Here is a 10,109-nt window from a genome sequence, read left to right on the forward strand (position 1 = left end):
CGTTTAAGTCCAATTCCGACACTTTTAAATGGTATTCCGTTTGTGTCTTAATACGATTTCTAGGTATGACTCCTAATTCGTTTTATTCCAACAATTATGCAATTATAATATCGGTCTTACTGCTTGCGACCCAATTTACAATCCGTGCCGTTGCTCGTGAAGTTAAATACCAAAAACAAGTTTGGGCTTGTCTTCTTTGTTGATTTGGGAAATACAAGTTCCCGAAATCGCTTTACGTCTTCGTAAACCTGCTCAAAGCTATATATTCGGTGTATTCAGGTAAAATGGGCTGCAATAATTTTTTTATATTGTCTGAGTCAACAAAAGCGGCGCCCCGATGTCTTCCACTTTGTTGTTCGTTGCGGAAGGTTTTCACAAATTCTGCAAATGCATAGTTGGAAAATATCTCACCGAAGTTAATCTTGTCCTTGATGTAAGCCTAACCTACTCTATTCAAGTTTGTCGTTATTGCTTTACTAAGTTTGTCGTTATTGCTTTACAAAACGACTTTACAAAGACCACTTTTTAAAAATATGTTTAAGTATATATGGTTCATTAGTGTTTGCTATCCTTGTAATTTAGCTCCTGCATTTTGATAAGGACAAACAAAAAAGTGCCATTTCTATCAAAACAGCTCATGAAATCTAACGAAATGCATCACATTCAAAATACTAGGTAAATCCAAATCAGTACAAATCAGGGGTTCCCAACCCGGGATACTCGTACCCCTTAGGGGTGCGAGATTGAACATCAAGGGGTACGAAGATCCTTGGGCCACAGAGCAGCTTTTCGAACAGATTTAACAGTAGCCTACAGTTTTGTTTTGGAATTGTAAATTACATAACGCCATTACGGTCTTTGCATTGAAAAAAAAAAATCAATTACTACAAACATTTGTTATTATTTAGTAAGAAACCTCATTGGCTTATAACAATGCCCTATTTTAACTGCACTGCCCGTCTTCAAGAGATTGAGAAATGAATATGAATTTACTTGCTGTCAGCAATCAACAACTAATCACAAAGTTAGGAACAAAATGCACGGATAATGTCATTCAAAATATTGTTGCCGTAAATCTGCTACAAACTGTTCGCTATTATTCACCTCTGGCACTAGAGTGTAAAATACAGTATTTGGGGGCACACAAATCGGTTGTACCTCCTGTGGTATTGACCGAACAATTTACGAAACAAATATAGACATGGGTCTAGAACAGTGCTCCCAAACCTTTTTTCACTTGCGGCACACCAATAGAGATAAATTAATTCGGCGGCACAGCTACGACATATATGACGATCGAAAATAGACAACTTAAGAAAATATTCTAGGCAGGTCGAGAAAACGGAACAACTTATATGTAAACGCGTCAAAGGCGCCGATAAATAATTTGACGAATTACATTATTTTGTCTTCTGATTTTGCCCGTTTTACTGTCTTCCTAAAATATCTTAAGCCGGACAAAGTCCTCAAAATACCACCCCTTTGAAATAGCGGATCAGAAAACATTCAGGGCTTTTAATAGCATATTCGAAATAATAAAACCTAAAAATTGTGCTTTGGATTGTTTTGCCCAATTTATAAAACAATACCAAAACGCCAAAAATACATTTACAATGCTATTTCATGGTTTTCGTGGTTGTGGAAGAAACTCACACTGGTGGAAAGTTTGAAAATAATTGCTGGTTATACTTATACTTAAACGTAACATATAGGTTTTTTTAAGAGTTCATAAAGTTACACTTGGATTATTGCATAAGGGCGAAATGCCTGTCTTGATGTCCAATTAATTATCGTGATAATTATCTTAATTAATAAAAACTACCCTTAAAAAACGCAGGTAAAATCCTACAGGAACGTCGCGGCACACCGGTTGCGGAGCACTAGTCTAGAATACAAAAAAATCTCAAATAATTATGATATCTTAATTTTCCTTTAGTAAAATCGACTATCATGTGAGCGAATTTTATCAATGAAGTCGCAACAAATATTCCACTAAGAAGTGACAAACAAAGTAATTGGGTACGAAGAATGCCCTAAACTAACGAAGGGATACGAGCAGCAAAAAAGGTTGGGAACCCCTGGTATAAATGATCTGTGTAAATAGAAAAACATTTCACGTATATTATTTGGCAGCCCGAGATGCCCAGATGAAACATTTGTTTTTATTTATCAATGTCTTTTAGTTCGACAAAAACTCGAACTCATTTTGTGGTTGTTTAAACTGAAGTATTTTTGGAATAATCGTGCGCCTGAAATAAAAGAGAGGTATATATATCCTTAAGGTAGAAACACTATTATCATTGATTTGGTAATTATACTAATCGTCAATAGCTTTTTATAAAGTCATTAAAATGTTTAAGCTTTTTTCGTAACAATATTTAATGCATTATTTATTGTTTATGCCAGACAGTTTAGTTTAAAAACACAAGTGTTCTCATTAGTTTGTACACCATCTAAGTTTTGGGTTGTCGTTATTTATTTTCCTTAAGCGTGTATACTTTGAACAAATGTAGCTCAAAATCCATCTTACTTTTTTAACCTTTTCCCTTATTTCTTTGCTGCTGGCAGCTCCAACAGAGTCGATCATTTTGTTGAAAGTTCCACTTTTGTTGTTGAGCAAATTGTGTGGAGAATCCAATTCGACTATTTTTCCGTCGCTTAGTACCTAAATTAACTTTGCCTGTTGCGTGATTCGCTCTATATCAAACACAGATTTATTTAAAAAGAGCCCTGCATGAATGTGTTTAGGTTGAGTTACGAATATCATGCAACTAAATTGTAATCGTCGACTGCTTGGATTAACTGTTCTAGCGCCAAAAAAGACTTATTTTGTTCAAAGGGGTTTCGTCTTTTGTTGTAATGATTTTAGGTCGGAGGATTTAAACGTTTATTCTTCAGGGGTAAATTGGATAATTCTCTCCATAACGCGGTCGCAATCGATGATGGTTTCGATCTGATGAGTGACTGTCACCATCGTACAGTCCTTAAATGTTTCTCGGATTGTTTTCTGGATGAGCGCATCGTATCTTAAAGTTAAAAGAAAAAATCTATATACTCATATTTACGCAATTAATCATACACTTAACAAAACAAAAAATGCTCCAAACATAAAAACTCAGATAACAATTCCATCCCACCTTTTATAAATGATGTTTGAAAAACTTATCAGTCACATTACCTGAAGATGATACAAGCTCGTATCGAAATGTCTTAACCAAGATGATGTCGATCTAATAAACCTGTTTCGCTTTGCAATTCTTCATCAAGCTATTACAGATCCCGTGCATAGTGTATCCAATCATGCACTATCTGCTATTTTTAAGGCCAAATTGTGATCAAAGATATAAAAATGCAAAACGATTCTTACAACTAATTCACTACAAAAAAAGATCATTCCCGAGAAGCGGACAACATTTGTTCTGTTCTAAAATATAATGATTCATTTTGAATACATAGCAAATGCTTGCCACTTTGTCTGTATCGACCAAACATTATTTATTGTGATTTACCTAACTTTTGTATTATTCAAAACCATGCATGAGTTTGATGTGTGATATTGACGCCATTTTAACTCAGGTCGACGTTTGCGCAGCTCGGGTGAGACAGATCAGCTGACGCTGGCCCACTCTTAAGTTCGATCCGGCCTCGGAAAGTTCCGTCTCAAGCTTGGACGGAAAGCTCTCAGCCATTTGCTTCATTTCAACCTGAAAGTAAGGAACCAGTAAACACCCAAAAAAATTAATTAATTTTAATAATAATCTCAAAATAATTTATACCAAATATAATTGTTCGCTTTATTTGAAGGAGTTTTATCTGTTTTACGTTTATTAATCAATTTTAATGTGGTGGCTATTTGACGCATCAAAGTGTTATAAGAATAATAACTAATAAAAGTTCACCTGTCATCACTTACAATATTTTGTGAAATAGTCAGCGCTACATGACCTTGTGGATCATGATTGCAAGTTACCTTATGAAGGGAATCCCAAACGTTTTCGTCCGTATAAACTGAGAAAGGGTACAAGTTGAAGGCTGCCAGCAAAAAGAACATGGTCCTTGAAAAAAATTAAAAAGCAACCGGGTTTGGAATTATACTGAGCTACCAAGTTGAAAGATTTGACCGAATCTATAGGGGAATTGTTCATTGAATATATTTTTAATCATCTCAGTATTAACAAAACTACGCCCTGATTCCCACCCTTTTTGAACTGTCACGATCGAAAGAATTATTTATTTCCAATACAGATGCATTTTTAGGACTAATAATGCAAATTAATGATTTTTCGGAACAATGCTCAACAGTTGTGCGTTTTTATTAACTTTTCCCATCACAATTTACCTAATCCTGGCAACAATTTGTGTTGCTAAAGGTTTTGCCCGTTCAGTATATTTTGGTTCATCCAAATAACATTTGGTTTTCACCTGGGGAATCACCGACATCGAGGAGCGAAGTTTGGTCAAACCGATCGTGGAAATGTCGACTTCATCGAGAAAAACTTTTCCTCCGCTGTGCTCGCTCAAGCGGAACAGTGACGCAATGAGAGAACTTTTTCCCGCCCCGGTTCGACCAACAATTCTGAGCTGAAATAAGTTTAACAAAATTTAAACAAAAATAAGCAACAACATACAAACATTTAAAACAATTATGGTGAACATCAGGCTTTTGCTTAGCAACTAACAACCAATGAAACGGTACAACAGAAGTGTTTATATGTTTTACTGCAAATATTTCCTAAAACGGTTGTAGCACTTTAGTAAGAAATTAATGTCATGAATAACAAAATTATTTTGCTAAAATTTGTATTTAACCAATGAACATTATACATGCGCATACTACAACCACTTAGTTTATTGCAAACACTTTCGTACAGAAAATAAACGAGAACCAAAATACAGATTCTGCAATATAATAATTTTCCGAATGCGCATAACATTTCAGCTTAGCCAAGAGAAACATTGCTCGAAATATCAAAGTTTTTCCCCCACAGCTAACATATAAGGGAAAACACTCAAATATTAAAATCAAAAACTGCAATTTATCTTTTCGGCCGGATTTACTTCAAAGCTCATTGGTTTCAATACACCGGGACCATCTTTATAATATAAATGCAGCAGTACTAACACCATCGGCGCATTTCACTGTAGAACCTAATATAAACCTTGGGGAACCTAAATAACATAAACTGATACAGCTTTAAAATGTCCTAAAATTTGAACCAAAGTATTCATTTTTTCCTTTTTTTTTTTTTTTTTTTTTTTTCCTTTTTTTTTTTTTTTTTTACCGAAATATTTTATTTTATTATTTGTTTAGCATGTTTAAACAAAATTGCAAACACGAAACAAGTTAGTCGAATGTGCAAATTTTTACGGAAAATACACATTTAGTTAAATTTATGTAAGAAATTATTCTACGGCACTTTCTGTTCAAAAAACACTTTAATTTTGTTTTAGGTTTTTATTACGTGAGTTAACAAGCATTAAAGTTCTATTATGGCTCATTCGCGCAATCCCCTGATGCGTTTTGCTTCGCCAGAAACTAATACAAATACATGTATAACCGGAGTGTTTGTCATAAAAAGTAGTAAACCAATTTAATCGGCTTACGACATACAGGTGACAGGTAACTGCAGTAAAACATAAAATAGGTTAACACGTTTGCCTAATCTCACGTGGTTTTCTATTTTCGCACTCTGTCGAATACACCACTGGAAATTAGCCATGATCTGAAGAGAGTAGACGACAATTAGTCCAACGCTTCCAGCGTTGGTATTCACAAGGGATGAGGTTATTAGAAGAAGGAAGCAAACTCCTCCGATGAAGATTGCACTGATCACTTCGAGGCGAACGCTAAACCATCTTGACCCACCAAAAACAGAAACCAGACGCCTTAAAAATTAGGTTTGATTAAAAACAAGTTTGATTGCTGTTTTTTTAGTAGTCGGAAGGAAAGTTTCTTTAATGTTGCTTTGTAGATTTTTACCGTTAATGGCTACATAAAGTCTACATTGTAACCGTTTTGATGTTTTTCTATTTCTTTAGGATTGTTGTAAAGAAGTCATTTAGAAATTAACTAATCCTAAGTCAGGTTATTTGCTAAAAAGCATCTTAATGATTTCTACATATTTTATAATAATACTAGACGAAATACCCGGCGTTGCCCAGGTTAATTATAATATTTTTCAGTTATTTTAACTGGTTAAAAATGAATTACACCACAATGATCATCATAATGTACAAAGTAGGCTATATCTGAATTTTTTCTAATTTGACAAAATGAATCAATCCATCATACTGTGGGCTCTTTATCACTATTGCATATTACGTTGCTACTGCTGGCCTCATGTTATACCCAATGATTATGGAAGATAAATGTGGTAATCAGAATATACCCAAAAGGTAATGTTACGGATAGCGTAAGAACTTCGTAAGAGGCTGAAATAATGCAAATATATTTTTTGTAATGTCATAACAAAATCGCTTATGCCTAAACGTTTGCACTACGTGTCACTAAATAGAAATTACAAATCATGTGATGATTGTGATGTGTTTCTAATCATGTCATATCTTGTGTCTAATAAACGGTTAACCTAATGCTTCCCCGCATTCAGAGTAACACCCCACAGTCCGTGTGAAAGCAGCATTAATGTAATGGCGTGTTTAATTGTGTGACTTATCTGCGTGGCTCTAAAGATTTAATTTTTGGTCTCCGTCAACTCCCATTATTTTTGCATTTGGTTAAAACAGTGTAAAAATGAAAAATTAACGTTTAAAAATCAGTTTTGTGTCTGAAATAGGCAACTAAAGGAAAGGCGCGAAGCGCTCTCACCATTTAATCACTAAACACGTGTTACCAGCATTGTAGGCTTATAACCTTTTTCCTGAAGCCGCATGTTACAGCCGATAATTTAAAAAAGTATATTTAACTTCAAACCAAATTGCAACGATGTGTGTTTTTAAAAATTAAGCTATACTTAACATACTATTTAACATCAAACAAAATTGAAACGATGTGTGTTTTTAAAAATGAAGCTATACTTAACATATTATTTAACATCAAACAAAATTACAACGTTGTGTTTTTTTTTAATGGAGCTACTAAACAGACAACCTTGGCTAAACTGTAAACACGTCTCGCATATTTTACGTAAAAAAAACCGTGACATATGTCGATCAAAAATTACTAACAAATGTAAGCAAGCCGCAGCACCAATTGTTTAAATTGCGCGAAATTTGAGCAAATACGTAATCCTGGTAGGTAACATACTGCATCCAAGAAAAAAAAACGTTGAAAAGCAAATTTGCTTAGTGTTCGAACAGCTGAAATAAACGCGATATCTTGCAAACTTATTCCAAATGTTGCGTAATAGTTTATACTCGGTTATAGGGTTGCTGTACGTTGCCTGTGAAGTGTCCTAATGTCTTATGAAAAAATGTTACGGAACACGCTGCAATAAACGCAATGTTTTGCGAGCTTAAGCTTTATTTACGTAAAATGTTTTACTTGTAAAAAAGCAGACTTGGTAAGAAGGTTAAGCTCGTTATTTGCTGCACATTTAACTTTCACTTAGAATAAAAGCGGTAAATTTAAGTCAGCTTGGATACTTTTAAGATTGTAATTTTGTCGGGATATACTTTTCTGTCAATCTTATCAAGAAATTTAATGTCTATTTAAAATTTAATTTAAGAAAATGGCTAGGGTTGTTCTAAATTCTGAAGGTAAAATTTCACAGTTATTTTGAGTAATTCATTTTAAAGAATATTACCCATATTGGACCTGATTGTTCTATAAACAAATGGTACTCTAGATCAGGGGTTCCCAAAATGCCAATTTGGTGTAGGGTTTAGCAAGGACATTTTTTATGATAGTATAAACAAATTCTCAATTTTTCAAACCAAAAATTCTTGCCTAAAGAAAACACTTACCGGTTGGGTTGATGTCAAAGTATCGAATAGCCTAGGTACTTTCAAAATGGCCGACAACATCTTGTCGTGCATGCGCCTCCCCGACACCACCAAGTGGCGGTTTTGGTAAAAAGCGCGGATAAACAAGGCGGCAACAAAGGCCAGCGTGAGATCTGGAAAAAGAGGTCGAAATTTAACAGTGTAAACACACTTGTTTCGTGATGATTGCTCAGCCTGGACTATTCACAATAGAAAGATATGCTCGATTGGCCTTTTAGAGGTTGTACAAAAAATATGTTTCAGACAAAATAAATTATTTGTAAGACAGACTTTTGAATTTAAAAAGTATAGTACTGCAAAAAATTAAAAATTTGTGTATTTTAGGGTAAAGAGAACCTGGAAACGTATCAGTTGCACAACTGAGCATATAGAAACAGAGTTTTCTTACAAAGAAGTATAAGAATGTAGTAGTCGTCGTCAAATAGTGGTTTGGGATGTGGCGTTGTAGGCTATATGGAAGGATGGCATATTTCGCTGAAGTTGTTGGATGAAGATCTAGCTTTGTTAGTGAAATAACACAGAGTCCTCTGCCTTGAAAATGAACAACATTAGGTCAGGTTATCAACACTTAAGTGTTAGACCGAATATTTCAACGTTACAGCAAGAAGTTTATCAGTTGATATAAGATCATAATTTTTTTTTGTGTGTGTGTTTTATATGAACCAACCAAAATCCTCAAATATCCTCTTATCCCATATTTAATTATAAGCCGATCACCGATCTATACAGAACTTATCTTATTTAGTAAACATTTTTTTTGTAAATAACAAAATCCTACCCTATTTATCAATTTTCCATATTTAGCCTTTAGGCTACGTTTAATTTTTTCGTTTTTCCAACAGTTTTCAAAAAAAATAGAAAGTTAGTTGCGATGGCTTTCGGTGTAGCAAGCTGTAATAGTTGGCGTAAGAGCAGCTTCAGAATATCTAAATCACAGTGTGTTTTGCGTATTTTTACAGAAAAGTGTTGTTAAAGTTTAATAAATTTGAATAGAAGTTCTGGAACCATGTCCATTTTGTTACTGCCGGAATAAAATTGTAAGCAATATGGGAGCACAATGCAAATTCCCAAAATACTATACACATAAAAAGTAAAAAAATAATTTATTTGCGATACAATTATCACGAAATATGTAAATGGTTATTACATGACAACTTAAGGCATAATCGATTCTTCACTCTATACAACAGGCATACAAATCCCTCTAATTGAAAAGCGCCCTCTTATTTAAAATAAATATTAGGCTATGTGATTGTAGCATTTAACATGAAAATTACTCCATTTTGCCTAGTTTGACGTCACTTTACAGGTGACCGTTATCCAAGGACGCGTTACCAAGCGCCGAACTGTGTGTTTTCCGCGTTTCGCAATTCCATCTATTTTATGCATTCGACTTGATATGTCTTACTGATTGCGGCTTGAACCACCGCTTCATTATATCGTGTGTTTCTGAGATTTGTGAATATACTCAACGGGCAATAACTACCGTGTAAAGTGATTTTTTCTAGAGTTCACGAAGCGAAGGATTAAGGACAGGTATTCTAGCAGCCTGCTTCTTTGAGGTCAGATTCAAGGACGTGTAAGAGACACAGGCAGCTGTCGGCTCTCGTATTAAGAGCCAGCGCCTTCTTAACCGTAACTACAGCTCTCTCTTCGCTAGAGTGATAAAGGATAGCCGGTAGTCCAACAACAAAATTCACAAGAAACATAAAACAAGTGGCAAGAAAGTCTATTTTTGGTAAGTTTATTTTCAGTCCGTTTTGAGAGAATCATCCAATTGGACATCTTCGGCTAAATTGTTTTCCAAACTATTAAATGCATTTTTCCTCTGCGCGCAATGTGTCCCTTATTTTTAATATTAAAAAAGCCCAACATGGAAAGAATAATCACAGCACTTCATACCGCCCATCCTAGTCCTAGGCTACTGAATTTTAATATGAAGACTAGCACTTTCGCCCTGGAAGTTAATGCTATTTCTCAGTCCCTGCCTAATTTAGCAATATTCATATTCAGCAGACTAATTTAAATCATGCACATTGCTTGGCAAATGTGGTCTGTTAGTATTTTTTATATTTACAGGTTATTCATTGCAGTCCCAACCAAGAGCTTTGCGTACCAAGGCCAGCATAATTTCAAATGGCGTGTAG

General features: G+C 34.6%; 1 pseudogene; it reads right to left on the minus strand.

Annotated features, from left to right (window-relative positions):
* Positions 1-2,887: 2,887 nt before the first annotated feature.
* LOC146159017 (ATP-binding cassette sub-family C member 4-like) lies at positions 2,888-9,871 on the minus strand (annotated as a pseudogene).
* Between the last annotated feature and the right edge of the window lie 238 nt (positions 9,872-10,109).

The sequence above is a fragment of the Ascidiella aspersa genome, chromosome 3 (assembly GCF_963924565.1).
Source record: "Ascidiella aspersa chromosome 3, kaAscAspe10.2, whole genome shotgun sequence".
Lineage (NCBI taxonomy): Eukaryota > Metazoa > Chordata > Ascidiacea > Phlebobranchia > Ascidiidae > Ascidiella > Ascidiella aspersa.